At 38.4% G+C, this 13497-nt stretch overlaps 1 protein-coding gene and 1 long non-coding RNA gene across 8 annotated transcripts in view; one reads left to right on the forward strand and one right to left on the reverse strand.

Annotated features, from left to right (window-relative positions):
* The window catches only part of LOC125769083 (uncharacterized), a 447410-nt gene that overhangs the window by 220227 nt on the left and 213686 nt on the right, over positions 1-13497 (forward strand). The window lies entirely within an intron of this gene.
* On the reverse strand, positions 5668-7496 carry LOC125769684 (uncharacterized). The gene is made up of 3 exons (XR_007419080.1): positions 7046-7496; positions 6188-6342; positions 5668-6066 (listed from the first exon to the last, which is right to left on the reverse strand). It is a non-coding gene; the product is annotated as an uncharacterized LOC125769684 (long non-coding RNA).

Here is a 13497-nt window from a genome sequence, read left to right on the forward strand (position 1 = left end):
AAAAATGGCCACTAAACTTGCTGCTGCACATGTGCCTAGTGGATCTTTAAAGACGGAATATGCTGCTCATAAAATTGTGAATCCTATAGCAATTCGCGCAGTCGTACAAGGTTTGAACAAACCTAATACCAAATTTTTCTTACAAGCCCGAAACCCTTCCACTCTAAATAGAGCCATATCCGACGCATTAGAGTGTAAACCTAGAACAAATGTTGCAAAGGATAGAGAAATGACGTTATGGTGTTCATCCCCACGCTACACGCATCGTTATACCAGACGCCCACAGAACTCATATCACCATAGATCGTTTTACAACCAATCCTATAGAGGCTCATACTCACCAGTGAAAATCAAGTCCGGTATACCAGTAATAGTAATCGACGACCATATAGAGGAAGACACTATTCCTATAATCATCCCCAACCTAACGCAAACAGTCGAAACAATGCTACCACTAGAGTGCATTGATAATACAATCGTGCTAAACATGCATGGAATAAATGGTCCAACCAAATCTTTAGGTTTTATTAACACCATTATTTCTATCGATTCATATTGCTTTCCAACAGTATTTCATATTGTGGATACATTACCCTCTCATATTGTAGGATTGTTAGGAGCTAACTTTCTGAAAAAACATAAAGCAAAAACAAAAACATCAATTTCGAAAACATGAAACTAACTTGCACCGCAAATCATAATGCAGAAAATCTAATAATTCCCCCCAGAACTGAGATAGTCACATATTTTGAAACGACTCAAACAAATACTTGTGTTGTATTAAACGATGTACTTCAACCAAATGTATATATTGCAAACACTATTGCTCAACCTAATAACGGTAAAATTCCAATAAGAATAGCTAATTTTCAAAATAAACCAGTAAACATATCAAATTTAAACCCTACTATAAAACCTGCTTCAGAATATACCATATTAAAAATTAAAACCCCCCATCATGATACTGAACACGCTAATCAACTGTTAAAAGAGTTAAATTTATCTCATTTATCTGAATATGACAAATCAGTCGTTGGAAAAATTTGCCTCAAATATAATGATGTCTTCTTCTTCTTCTTGGCTTAACGACCTTACAGGTCACGCCGGCCATTTCTGGCTTACTAGACTTATTTTACCACGTAGCCGGATAGTCAGTCCTTGCTACGGGGGGACGGTCCGGATGGGATTTGAACCCGGTCCGGCCGTGTGGACTGGCGCCGTTTATCACATGCACCACCGGGCCGCCCCTTAATGATGATGTATTTTGTTTGAAAAATGATACATTGAGTACAACTTCAATTTACGAAGCATCCTTGAAAGTAAAGAATAATACTATGCCACTATATACTAAACCTTACAGACTACCATACTCCCAAAAAGCAGAAGAAGATAAACAAATTACTGAAATGATAAAAAATAAAATAATAGAAGAAACAAAATCAGAATGGAATACTCCAATATTATTGGTCCCTAAAAAGAGTGCTAATGACAATAAAAAATGGAGACTCGTAATAGATTATCGAAGAGTTAATACGGTATTGCAGGACGATGAATTCCCTCTACCTAACATCGACGAAGTCATTGGTACCTTATCTGGATGTAAATACTTTTCACATCTGGATTTATCACAGGGATATTATTAATGTCCAATAAGAAAAAAGGATAGACCTACTACAGCTTTTACAACCCCCACTGGTCAATATCAGATGACTAAGCTACCGATGGGATTGAAAATAAGTCAATCAACATTTTCACGAATGATGACAGTAGCCATGTAAGGGTTAGATACGGAACAATGTCTAATATAGGGGTCTATGATACCTTCCACTAGTTTTGTTATAAGGACTTTGACGTTTGGCGGCTTATTTGCTGCATGTTTTCCATACAAACAGCTCAGCAAAATAAGCCTGCGTATTTCAGATTAGAAAATTTTTCTAATGTTAGTTTCGATCAGCTGCTCGACAAATGTCAAAACAAGGCATTTTTCTAGCAGGTCTGAAACAGGTTAGGCCATATTTGATTCGGCTGAATGTTGATTGAATTTGGATTTAAAACAACAGCGAAATTACTTATGTTCAGCTTTTTATGAAAAATAATACAAATTTTTACTTGTGCTATGCCTATATTTCGAACTACATTTCGACGCTGTAATTCCTGTTTCGTCAAAACGCGGTTCTACAAAACTGCAGCCTAATGTAATTCTTTATGTCAAAATGCTAGGTCCTTGAGGAATCCTTGCATGATGATATTACCTGTCAACAATTACCCGTTCGATTCTGCTCGATGTTTTTACAGATCCGGGCTAAAAATTTTAGCTTTCGAACTTAAGGTATCATAGACCCCATATTTAGATGATATTATCGTATTTGGAAACACATTGGAGCAACACAATCAACATTTGATTAATGTGTTTGAAAAATTAAGACAAATAAACCTGAAACTGAATCCGGAAAAGTGTCATTTTCTAAAATGAAGAAGTAATCTATTTAGGTCACTATATTTCCGCGGCAGGAATTAAGCCTGATCCGAAAAAAACTCGAGTGTATTAAAAACTGAAAACCCCCAAAATCTGCAGATGAAACGAAAAGATTCGTAGCTTTTGGTAATTACTATAGAAAGCTTATAAAAAACTTAGCCGAAATATGCATGCCACTAAATCGACTAACAAGAAAAGGAGTACCATTACCATACCAGTACCAAAGTTTCAACGAGAGGAACAATTCCAAAGGCAAGTGTAATATTTGGTATTGTTAAACGTATGACAAACTTAATAATTAAAGAATAAAATTATAGATGGGAATTGTCTCTCGACGTTAAAGGAAGCTGCGTGACTGGACTGGAACGCTTCGCTTAACGAAGCTCGTGTTTGATTTTCCAAATGATCAACTTCTGGACTGGGCATGATTCTGCTTAAAGCGGAAAATAATTCTGTTTGAAGCTAATCGTTTGGCAACTATCTTTTAGCACTTACGTTGATCACGTGTCAATTGAAAGGTAACATGCGAACTAAATTCACCATCCGATTTGAGCTTCAATGGTATTTTATATTAATTTCAATTGCAGCGTTGAAACCAGTTGGAAGACAATGAAGCAAAGCCAACGAGCTCGCTGTGCTCCTCTCCGCATCGTGCCGAACGGATCGCTGACGAGCACCTTCCTGGTGGGGCATGAGTCCGGCATCCTCATCACGTGCCCCAGCCATCTTATCCTTCCGGCTTTGACAACCGTCAGGATATCTGCACCGCCAAACAGCTCAGCTAGCTCGAGCTCAGCCCTGGTCGCACACACCACCAAAGATAGTCCGTGGCACCCACCGTTCGAAAATAGCGAGTGCATTGGCGTACTCCGTTAGCATAGTCCACGACTCGTACCCGTAGAGGACTGCATCAATGTTTCAGGACGTATTAGTGTGCGATATAACGTGCATTTCGTGTGTTGCTGGAGTCGTCTGGATCGCAGGAGGTTGTAGAGTCCATAGTAGGCACAATTTCCCTAAAATGTGCGTCTTCGGATTTCGTTGCTAATGTTGTTGGCCGAAGTTACGATCGTACCAAGGTACCAGAACTCCTCTACCGCTTCGAGATCGTCGCCGTCAACTGATACAAACAAACAGGAGATTCCGTCCCCTTGCCTCAGACCCCGGTGAGATTCGAACGATTCCGACAGCATGTTCGATACTCTCACCTTGCACTGCACCCCGTCCATAGTGGCCTTCAACAGCCGTACCAGCTTCTCTGGTGTTCTTTGGTTTAAATGTTAGCTCATACTAATTAGACTTCAGTTCAGACTGCGATTTAGTTATGTTTATTTTTTTTTTATTTTTTGTTAGTTCAATGGCTTTAAATGAACTAAAATTAAATTTTATACAAAATGTAATACGAGCTTTGCTAACGCTATGAATATTTTTTTAATTAATTGATAAATAATTATTTTATAATAATTATAATAATTAATTATAAATATGATCATAATTACTATAATTATTATTGTAATTATAATAATTATAATTAATTTTCAAATGTACGAAAAGCATTTTGTAAATTAACATATATTTTATGTTACAATACGGCAAGAGCCGTAATCATGAATTATAAAATAAATATATTTTATGTTCTTTTTCTTTCGTCACGTTTAGAAGACTATTACCGTTAAACACGACACGGACATTTAAGACAATTAACAAATATATATATATTACACACGTTACGTTACATTTGACGCGCACGCCTTGGTTCTGTCTAGCCACGCTCTTCGATCTTTTCGCGCCGGAGCCCTGACCCGAAGTGACCCTTCGCTCGCGAACCCTGACCTTTCGGTAGATCTAACTAACACATCAACCACTGACCGTTTCTGTCAGTGGTGAGTTTAGGTGACAGATCTACCGAGGAAAGGTTGGACCATAACAATATAAATAAGGCTTACTAATAGTTATTGTTAACAAATTTACTATCTGTTCTAATTATACAAGCGTTTAGTTTTAGGATTAACTTTGTAATAAGTGAAATTGTAAAAAAAAAGTTTAATTAAAATAAAAAAAAATTAATAAAATTAAAAAATTTAAAATTCTAATTTGGAATCTCACATATAGATACACCTTGACCACGAATGAACCGGGCTGCGTGGATCTCGCAAGATTAACTTCCATTCGGCCACTGTTCGACCAGACCTCAAAATTCACTCGAAAACTGCTCGAAATGCTGGTTGGGATAGAATCAGAATTGTCGATCGAAATCGAAATCGACTCGTAATTGGTATCGCATACGGTTTTACGATTTCGATCGAGACGACACGCGCGGTCGACTTGTCAAGCAGTTTGCGATCTGTCAAATGGATGTTTGTTTACGTTGTTAACAGTGTAGAAGGTTTTACGGCCCCCTAGACATTTCGAGCAGTTTCACACACGGTTTTGTGATCGCACACAAGTTTTTATATACCCTTCTCTGTTACGCGTATGACTGTGATCGTCTGTCCTACTCTCGAGACGCATAATCGTCCATTTTCGATCCAACTCGGAAGATATAAACGCTGCTGACCGTGTATGAACACACTGATTTTACATGTGCGCTTGTGTTGGTGAAAAATTGACAAGTGCAACGAAGCCGGGTAAGCAAAACCAAAACAGAAGCCACCATAAATTTCTAACATTTTGGATCATTTTAGAAAAAGAATGTTCCCGGACGAAGTTCCAACATGGCATCGAGATCATCACTGTGTCGGATGCGCCGAAGCTATCAGGGCGAGCTTGAGAGAAGGAAGTTTCCGGATATCTTTCGGTGCCGGCATCAGCGAACAGGAGCTTTGGTAAGTACAATCGTTTATCCATAATTAGTATAATTTAAGACAAAGTGAAAGTGGATAAGGTTATCAACCAGTGTTTTGATAGCGTTGCCAGATAGATTGTTCGTTAAATTACGGTTTCCGCCGCATCCTATCCATTTGGAGCAAAACGCTGTGTGTGGTATTCTGTGTAGGAATGTAAGGTTATGTGGATGATCGCTCGTTTTTCAATATCGCTTCGGTTTTGGAATCCCCCTAGGCAAACAAGTGCTAGATATCGCATGCAATCCCCTATTTTTGTCCCATCTTGCGTCGGCCCATATAAAAAATAGGGGATTCGTTGTATGAAATTAGGGCAAAAATAGGGGATTCAGGTACGGGCTTTTGCGGTTGTGTGGGTGAGCTTTGACAATCCAGCGGTATGCATGTATTGGTGAGATGCGGTTGGTAGGTATGCATGTAGTGGTAATAAATGGTTTCTTTCGCCTGACCGTTCAAAAATATTGTTAAAATCGTAATTAAAAATAAATGAATTTTTTATTCGTTTGATATAAATAAGTGCGTAAAATAATGACGCGGCTAAAGATGCAGAACAACTTGCTGTACAATAAGGTAGACAAGCGAACCAATAATGCAATAATGCAATAATTGTTGATCCAAATCGTCAACCTCAACCAGCCATCGGATAACGCCAACCTCGGCCAGCCACAGGATTACGCCAACCTCAGCCAAAGAAACCAACCAGGCCCAAACTTCCGCGTTGTAGAAAACTTTGTGCAACTGAATTGCCTGGAAGAGAAATCGGATAATATAAATTAGTACGGGATGAGTTTGTGCCGTGCGTGATAACAAAATGCAGATGGTGATAACAAACAACGCGCGTGTGATACGCTTAATAATTATAACTTACTTCATTCCCGAAACAATCTATTTGTTGAATCCTTCCGTTGTTGAAAGTTCACCGTTCAGGCTCTCGGTTCAGTTGGGTGGTAAATCCTCCATCAATCTCATGGGATTCGAAGCTACGATGGCCAACATGCGAAGCATTGCACTAGTAGATCACATCTGTGGATAAAGAAGGTAGAATTAGGTACTTTTAGTTGAGGTAAAACTAATAATTGAGTGGACATTTTACATGATGAAAGGGATGTACCCCACCAATCCTATTCTATTTTTTAACGGGGACAAGTATGTTAAAAACCGACCCACCATACGTGAGCAGTGGGATTCATCGATCGCAATCTACCGAATTCATAACACCCGGGATGTGAACACAATATTATAATACCGGAAACATACTGCGAGTAAACGATTCTCGGATGGTATGTGATAACCTTATGGCAACGGAAAATCACTTTCCCATGATCACGCAAATCACAATAATAACAACAAAAAAGTGTCTTCGCTTCTTGTTATTGAAAGGCCAGGGAGTGCACAGCATCCGCGCTGATTCTCTAAGCGAGATTTAAAACCGATTGTCCTTTCACATCCGTAACACCAAACTAAAGCTTCTTCCTGGCACTGTACAAAAACTCTACTGCTTATCATTCCAAAACCGAAGCGATATTGAAAAACGAGCGATCTTCCACATAACCTTACATTCCTACACAGAATACCACACACAGCGTTTTGCTCCAAATGGTTAGGATGCGGCGGAAACCGTCATTTAACCGACAACCGGCAACGCTATCAGAACACTGGTTGATATCCTTGTTCACTTTCACTTTGTCTTAAATTATACTAATTATGGATAAACGATTGTACATACCAAAGCTCCTGTTCGCTGATGCCGGTACCAGAAGATATTTGGAAACTTCCGTCTCCCAAGCTCGCCCTGATAGCTTCGGCGCATCCGATACAGGGATGAGTTCGGTGTCATGTTGACCATTTGACCCGAAGAATTTGTTTCCTAAAAAGATGCAAAATGTTAGTTATGTTCGGTGGCTTCTGTTTTGGTTTTACTTACCCGGCTTCGTTGGACTTGTCAATATTTCACCAAGCAAGGCCTCATGCGCACCAACACAAGCGCACATATAAAATCAGTGTGTTCATACACGGTCAGCAGCGTTTATATCTTCCGAGTTGGATCAAAAATGCACGATTATGCGTCTCGAGAGTAGGACAGACGATCACAGTCATATGCGTAACAGAGAAGGGTATATAAAAACTTGTGTGCGATCACAAAACCGTGTGTAAAACTGCTCGAAATGTCTAGGGGGATGATAAGCAGTAGAGTTTTTGTACAGTGCCAGGAAGAAGCTTTAGTTTGGTGTTACGGATGTGAAAGGACAATCGGTTTTAAATCTCGCTTCGAGAATCACCGCGGATGCTGTGTACTCCCTGGCCTTTCAATAACAAGAAGCGAAGACACTTTTTTGTTGTTATTATTATGATTTACGTGATCATGAAGTGATGTGAAAGTGATTTTCCGTTGCCATAAGGTAATCACAAACCATCCGAGAATCGTTTACTCGCAGTATGTTTCCGGTACTATAATATTGTGTTCACATCCCGGGTGTTATGAATTCGGTAGATTGCGATCGATGAAATCCACTGCTCACATATGGTGGGTCGGTTTTTAAGATACTTGTCCCCGTTAAAAAATAGAATAGGGTTGGTGGGGAACATCCCTTTCATCATGTAAAATGTCCACTCAATTACTAGTTTTACCTCAACTACAAGTACCTAATTCTACCTTCTTTATCCACAGATGTGATCTACTAGTGCAATGCTTCGCATGTTGGCCATCGTAGCTTCGAATCCCATGAGATTGATGGAGGATTTACCACTCAACTGAACCGACAGCCTGAACGGTGAACTTTTACGGAAGGATGCAAAAAATGGATTGTTTCGGGAATGAAGTAAGTTATAATTATTAAGCGTATCACACACGCGCGTTGTTTGTTATCACCATCTGCATTTGTTTTTCACCCACTGCACAAACTCATCCCGTACTAATGTATATTATCCGATTTCTCTTCCAGGCAATTCAGTTGCTCTAAGTTTTATACAACGCGGAAGTCTGGTCCTGGTTGGTTTGGTTGGCTGAGATTGGCGTAATCCTGTGGCTGGCCGAGGTTGGCGTTATCCGGTGGCTGGCTGAGGTTGGCGACTTGGATCAACAATTATTGCTCCATTGCGGTTCGATTGTCTACCTTATGGTACAGCACGTTGTTCTGCATCTTCAGCCGCGTCATTATTTTACGCACTTACTTATATCGAACGAATAAAAATCATTCATTTTTTTAATTACGATTTTAACAATATTTTTGAACGGTCAGGCGAAAGAAACCATTTATTACCACTACATGCATACCTACCTACGTATTTCACTAATACATGCATACCGCTGCACTGTCAAAGCTCACCCACACAACCGCAAAAGCTCGTACCTGAATCCCCTCATTTTGCCCTCAGGCCCATACAAAAATCCCCTCAATTTTATATGGGCCGACACAAGATGACACAAAATGAGGGGATTGCATACGATTTCAAGCACTTGTTTGCCTAGGGGGGGTGCAAGTTTACTCGCTACAAATATATTGTCATGATTGCTTCAATTTTGCTATCGGAAGCTGAAAATAATCATTCAGATGTAGACTTGAAGAATTACCGTCGAAACTTGCGGAAGAAATTAGATCCTATGTGTTTAGATGATTCCTCGTTTGTATGTTGTGTAACCCGTATTCAACCGTGTTGTCATAAGTTTGTTTTATAGTTTTAGGAACAACTTCAGGGTCTCGAAGAGGTTATTCGTAGAAATACTACAAAAAATTGAGCCAATAATAAAGCCCAAGCATAATCGAGGACTGACTGCTAAGCAAAAGTCGGCAGCATCCTTAAAATTCTTAGCACAAGGGTCATACCAACGGGGTGTTGGGAATGATTTCACGGTGCCGATAGGACAATCCCCTTTCAGTAAAATTTTCGACGGAACATTACAATAGGAATAGTATTACAATAGGAAAGGCTTTTACAGCTTGAATGCATTATTGGTAAGCAAATGTTTTTAAGTTATGTAGAATGAATAGTGCATTACTATAGTTTTTATTATACATAGATATGTGACCATCGAAACCTCATTCGATACGTGATTGCCAGATATAGCGGGTCGAATCACGACGCATTTATATTTGATTCCAGTCCAGCAATGGAATATTTTGAAAGGAAATGGAGGAATGATGATAAAGTTTTCAAGCTGTTAGGTTTGTATAACTAAAAATAAATTACACAAATAAGCATTGTTTTTCTTATACTTAATGATCTCTCATTTCATATTTCAGGAGATTCTGCTTATCTACCAAACCTTGGCTTGTGAAACCATTTGCGAATGCTCAACATGGCAATCCAGACACGGAATTTAACATCAAGCATGCTCAAGCACGTGTGATCATCGAAAAAACTATTGGCATGTTAAAAGCAAAATTTAGATGCCTTAATAGCGAAAGACAATTGCGGTATTCTCCCACTAAATGCGCAAGAATGGTTAATGTATGTTGCGCTTTGCATAACCTTTGTATATTAAACAACATTCCTGAAATTTAAACATTAAACATGAAATTCCAACAATTCGTTAGTCGATTCTATATTCTTTCTTTTTTATTTTTTCTTTAGAATTTCCAACACTTCTTTCTGGAAACTTACTGTTTCAGTTACGAAAATCTTTAAAGTAGACGCTATATCCGCAAGAGAATTTGCGATTGTTTCGTTCTGGTCGATTAACGTTTTTTGGTACAGAACGGGCGGATTCGTAATCGTATTTGTTGTTTCATGTTGTTGTTTTTGTTTTGTGGCTTCGTGCGTGTGATATGATTCGGTGTAGCAGAAAGTGGTTCAATGTGTAGTTGATGGATTTCTTCGGCTGGCTCAGATACACACGGATTATCGTTGTTTGTTTGTAGAGTCTTGTCTTCCTGATAATTATTTGGTACACCAATACATATACTGTTTTTTACACCATCCGCGGTAACTTTAATATTTGCCGCATTAAGAATGCCGCGCTCTTTAATATCATTCAAACTGATAAGTATTTAAGTTCCTCCACTGGTTTTTGTTTGCTCATCCTTAATTTGCTGGAACTTTTTCTTGACATTGGATTTTTTGTCAGTCCATGTCTGCGGAATAAAAAATATAGTAGATAAGTTAATGTAGGCGCCTGGACAATGGGAACGTCAAATGACAGTTGTGCGTTACCCAACCTGGCGAAAAGGCGAACTGTCAAATGACAGTAGAGAACAAGCGGGCTTTTTGTGGAAACCGTCCAAGAGAGCAGACGTAAAATAAAGTGGAGGCTAAAGATCAAAAAATTGGACAGTGGTTCTATTTTTTGCATTATCTAACGCCTATATTAATAAAGAATGTGTATAAATTGCATGTATTAGAAAATTTACCTTCTTCCATGAAAATTTATCCTTCGAAGGGCCTAAACTATTAAGTTCGAGGCTCACATCGTGCCAAAATGATGCGGGATTAATACAAACCCCTTTGGCAACCTCTGGGTTCGCTTCCATAATTTGCACCAAACGTTCTATTTGCTCCTTCGTTATACGCGATGAGTTTTCTCCTTTCTCCATAGTGAACTATCCTTATGTACGTTTGAACTGGAACTGAGTTAGATAGCGTAAGTAGCTCTTTACCGAGGTGTTTCTTGTGTCACCCGCATTGGTATGCGCAGGTTAAAACAAATTTCATCGAAATTTAACAATAGAAAAAAATACATTGACAGTTCATAACATCCGCAGTTTCATGATAATTTTGGCTATCACGTGTTCAAAGCGAATCTTGTCGCACAAATTTTCATAAGAAAATTATATTTACAGAAGAATAGGCCAACTTTGGTGAAGTGGTATCGACCTAACTAACTTTGAATAGCGTGAAAAGCATGATATAGCCCAGGGGTCGGCAAAGTCCGGCTCGCTAGAAGATTTGATTCAATCCGCGAAAAAAAATTATGGGGCACACGGAGAACAAAAATATCCAATTATCACGATATCAGATTAATTTGGTCCTGTGATTTCAAATCAACACCAATTATTTCGTATCTATCTACCCGTATCATGGGTAGTAAACCCTGTATTTACATCATTCAGGTATTTGGAGTATTTTTTCTGCCTGACCCTTGTGGTGAAAACTCTGCTGACCCCTGATATAGTCGATGTATTTGTGGATGTTGTTTGAGACAATTGTTCATTATTAGCAATATGTAAATTTTGAATGTACAGTAAACTCGTGGGCCAGTGATCGCGGAATGAAATGTTGTAAGCCTGACACATGATTTGTCTCGAAATTTGAATTGTTTGAATATCTGGGACCAATTATGATAGTGCGTATTTTATATCTCTATCTTATTGGCTTCAACGATCTTACAGATCACGCCGACCATTTCTGGCTTACTAGACTTATTTTTACCGCGTAGCCGGATAGTCAGTCCTTGCTACATGGGGACAGCCCGGATGGGATTTGATCCCCGGTCCTGCCGTGTGGACCTGCACCGTTTATCAAAAACATCACAGGGTCGCCCCTTTACATATTTTACATGCATTGCGTATTTTACATGCAACAATCAAATAATTTTCGGAATATGTTTAAAAAAAAGTATTATAAATTGTACAGTGCTCAATCTATTGACATATCCAGGAGAAAATAAAGCTAAGGAATACCAGTTTAAGTGGTTGTTGGTGCAAGATGTATGAAAGAAAAAAAAGGGAAAAATATAAACATGTGTGTTATATGCATGTTATATGCATACATATAAAAACGAAGTCGTGGCCGTCCTAGAAAAACGGAGAGAACGAAACAAGAGAGGAAGAAATTGATCTAGAAATGGCTTCGTTAAATCTAATAACAGTGAATCTGAACACGATCCAAAACCAGACTAAAATGGATAGTTTTCTAACTTTGATGAAATCTCTAGATGCAGATGTTATTTGCATGCAGGAAGTTGCAGACAGTAACATAACAATCAATGGTTTCGATATAATCACGAACGTAGACCACACAAAAAGAGGAACAGCAATAGCTTTTAAAAACAATCTTAAAATAACAAACATAGAGCATAGCTTGGTTTCAAGACTAATTAAATGCGATTTGCAGGACAAAATTACACTGTGAAACGTATATGCTCCGTCAGGATCGCAAAACCTAAGATACAGGAACAATTTCTGTTGACGCCAAGCAATATGCAATACGCATGGCAATGAATTATAGCACATAGGAATTTATATCATACGGATAGGATAAGAACTACTATAAAATAATGAATTGAAATGTAATGAAATAATGAATTTAGTTGTAATGAAATAATGACGAAGGAATAAACAGTCGAACTTGAAACCCCGGCGAGAGCACACAGTATTCAGTATTGAGAAGCGAGAACAATTTCTTTAATACCACTATTCCATATTACTTAAGAAACAGCAAACAAAACCTTATTATGGCAGCTGATTTCAACGCGGTCATAAAGCAGAAAGATTCAACATCAAATAGTGGAATCTGCCAGTCACTAAAAGTTTTAGTACAGTCGATGAATGTAAAAGATGCATGGGAGATGCATAGGAACGAGGTAGAGTTTTCGTATGTAACTTCTAATGCGGCGTCCAGGCTTGACAGAATATATGTGTCTGAAAGTTTAAAACAAGGTATTCGCACATCAGCATACCATGTAAATGCCTTTTCTGACCATATAGTACACAGTTTGCGAGTAAGCCTTCCAATCCTTATAACGGATAATCCAAGAAGGATACATTGGACTATACGGAAAAGCGTGCTAAGCCAAAAAAACATTATCGAATTTCAAGCGCGTTGGAGTTATTTAACAAGACAAAAAAGATATTATTCAAGCTGGATTGATTGGTGGATTTCACTTGCTAAACCCAAAATCATTGCATTCTTCAAATGGAAAAGTATCGTAAACATTAAAGAATTTAGGTATTCAAATGATCGATTACACTATCAACTAAAACAAGCGTACGGTAATTACTTTAGAAGTCCCGAAGAAATTGTAATGATCAACCAGATAAAAGCAAAGATTCTAACATTGGAAAGGAAATTTCTGGAGAATGATTTTAAAATCAAAGAAGAGAACAGGGTGAAGACATATCAATTTTCCATATAAACGCACGAAACAAAAGAAAGGTAAATAACATTACAGAAATGGTTACGGAAAATGGGATCACGTTGAGCGACGCAGATGAAATCAAAAGCTACATAACTAAGCACTTT

The sequence above is a fragment of the Anopheles funestus genome, chromosome X (assembly GCF_943734845.2).
Source record: "Anopheles funestus chromosome X, idAnoFuneDA-416_04, whole genome shotgun sequence".
In the NCBI taxonomy this organism is placed as follows: domain Eukaryota; kingdom Metazoa; phylum Arthropoda; class Insecta; order Diptera; family Culicidae; genus Anopheles; species Anopheles funestus.